Source organism: Lactuca serriola, chromosome 5, assembly GCF_051521515.1.
Source record: "Lactuca serriola cultivar US96UC23 chromosome 5, Lser_US96UC23_V15, whole genome shotgun sequence".
NCBI classification, from domain to species: domain Eukaryota; kingdom Viridiplantae; phylum Streptophyta; class Magnoliopsida; order Asterales; family Asteraceae; genus Lactuca; species Lactuca serriola.
Genome location: NC_136412.1, coordinates 177,022,951 through 177,025,466, shown reverse-complemented (window position 1 = coordinate 177,025,466; position 2,516 = coordinate 177,022,951). Strand labels below are relative to the sequence as shown.

The following is a 2,516-nucleotide window of genomic DNA, read 5'->3' as shown; positions in this document are numbered from 1 at the left end:
GGCCTTGAGGGACTCTCATGGCATAAAAGGTGCAAACTTTATGACCATTGAAGCCCCCATGCAAGCTTTAGGATGTCATTTTGGCCTTTTTAAGCTCCAAAAGGTCATGCATGGAGAGAAAGTCAGAAGCTTTACGTGTTATGTCATAATAGTTGTCATAATAGTTATGTTATGTCATAATAGTTAAGTCAAGTCATCATTTAACATGTAAAATCCAGTTACCGGTGGGTAATATTTGAACAAAACATATAGTTTGTTGGTGTTTTTTGTACAAAAAGTTTACTTGGATGGTGTTTTTTGAACATACCAAACTTGGATGGTGTTTTTTGAACGATTTTGAAACATGGTTACCCCTTTGAGTCATTTCCTCTTGTTTTTTCCTTTACTTATTTTTTACTGACAATTATCGGTTACCACAAGGTCAAATTTGAACAAAGAATGTACTTCATTGGTATTTTTTGTACAAATACTTTATTTAGATGGTGTTTTTTGGACACACCAAACTTAAATGGTATTTTTTGAACAATTTTGAAACATACTTACCCATACAAGTCATTTTCCCAATTATTTTCTTAAAAAACTTTGTTGATCGATTAAAAAAAAGATTTATTTAAGCTCTCTAATGATAAATGACAATTTTCTTGAAAAGGTAAAATTTGAGGAACAACTTTTTATATGCAATTTGTTTCTCTGCTCCATTGATTCCCGTGGTGGATTCTTTCTCAAGAACGAATCGCAGATGACGACGCCCTCAACAACCACACCATCACCACCACCACCACCACCATCCACGACCATCACCGCCGCCCAAATCCGCCACGCGATCCGTCCATGGTTCAGCGACTTCCTCTCCGTCTCTTCCCTCTCTCTCCCAATCTCCTTCCAGGAACTCTCTCTCCGTATCCAGAAAAACCTATACGCCTTCCGAGCCAACTACCTCCTCATCTCATTACTTATCTTCATGCTAACCCTAATTACCCGCCCAATTACCTTAATCTCCTTCCTTGTTATCATTGTCGCTTGGATTTTCCTCGTTAGGGAGGAGCCTTTGGTTGTTTTCGATTTTGAAATCGGCCAACGATTGCTTGTGATTTCGTTGCTCGCGGTTACTGCTTTTGCCCTAGCTGTAACTAGGGTTTGGTGGAACGTTTTTCTGTCGTTCTTGATCTCGATACTTGTTGTTTGCTTGCACGCGATTTTGAGGACCCCTGATGACGCTGATGACATGGAATCGCCATATGGGGCATTGCTATCAGTTGTTGATGACGATGGGCCTGGAAGAGGACCATATACTCTGGTGTGATCTGTTGCCAATCAGGTTAGTGATCTTAGAGATTGGATTTTCAGAAACAATGTACTTGCATTATGTAGATTGATTGCCATTGATATTCGTTAGATACTTACATTTGAATTAGGCAATTAGCAAACCTTTTGGTGTAATTTGTGCCCTGTTTGTCTATCATTTTGCTCTATAAGATTTCATTGACTGCTTGATTTTGGGTGCTTTATTGTATCTTTAGGGTTTTTGATTGTAGAAATTATTACTGTGTTAAGTATGCCTATGAGCCTATCCCACAAAGAAAAACCAAAGACAATATCAAATGCAGCCTTCTTTTTACCAGAATTAGTTTCTTTCTTTCTCTGATTTTTCTTTTTCATTGAGTTGCAATGATTGACCATATCAATACTTCTTCCATCAAAAAATGAACACAACAAGAGTAACATTGAATTTCCTTTTGGATGAGACCAAGTAATGAATTGTATATTTTTGTAGATTAAGATGGATGATTAATACTATCCTTTCGACTTCGAACAAAAAGTCCACTTTTGAAATAGGAAATTTATGATATGTGTGAGTTTCAACTGCTGAATATAGAAAATAAATAGTAATGGTATTCTTTCAATTATATTTTTTATCTTTTTCAAAGCTCATATGAGCTTTGAGTATATCAACGGTCGCTTTTTACAATATATATATATATATATATATATATATATATATATATATATATATATATATATATATATATATATATATATATATGTGTGTGTGTGTGTGTCTAGATAATTTTTTTCATTAGAAAAAGAGTTTTTTTAAAGTTCGATCCAACCATTTATGTGTCTTGTAGATTATGTCCATGTTGGCATTTACATTTTATGACATTTCATTTTACACCATACTTAGATACTAAAGGGGTGTTTGGCTTAGCTTTTTAGAGGGCAAAAGTCATTTTAATAAAAGTTGTAAAAAGTCATGTTTACCTGACTTTTCCAAAAAATTCATTTTCCTTATATCAAAAAGTAGCTTCCAAAAAGTTCATTTTCCTTATATCAAAAAGTAGCTTTTACAAGATCTGTTGTTTTTACCAAAAATCTTTTAGCTTTTTATTTTTTTCCTAAAAGCTAAAAGATGTTTTAAAAGATAAAAGAAACACCTCCTAAATTGTTGTTGTTATATTATTATTATTATTATTATTATTATTATTATTATTATTATGTTGTGAATTGATTTAATT

At 33.4% G+C, this 2,516-nt stretch overlaps 1 pseudogene; it reads left to right on the top strand.

The window, feature by feature from the left end:
- The first annotated feature begins 596 nt into the window (after positions 1 to 596).
- On the top strand, positions 597 to 1,494 carry LOC145053327 (PRA1 family protein D pseudogene; annotated as a pseudogene).
- The last annotated feature ends 1,022 nt before the right edge of the window (positions 1,495 to 2,516 follow it).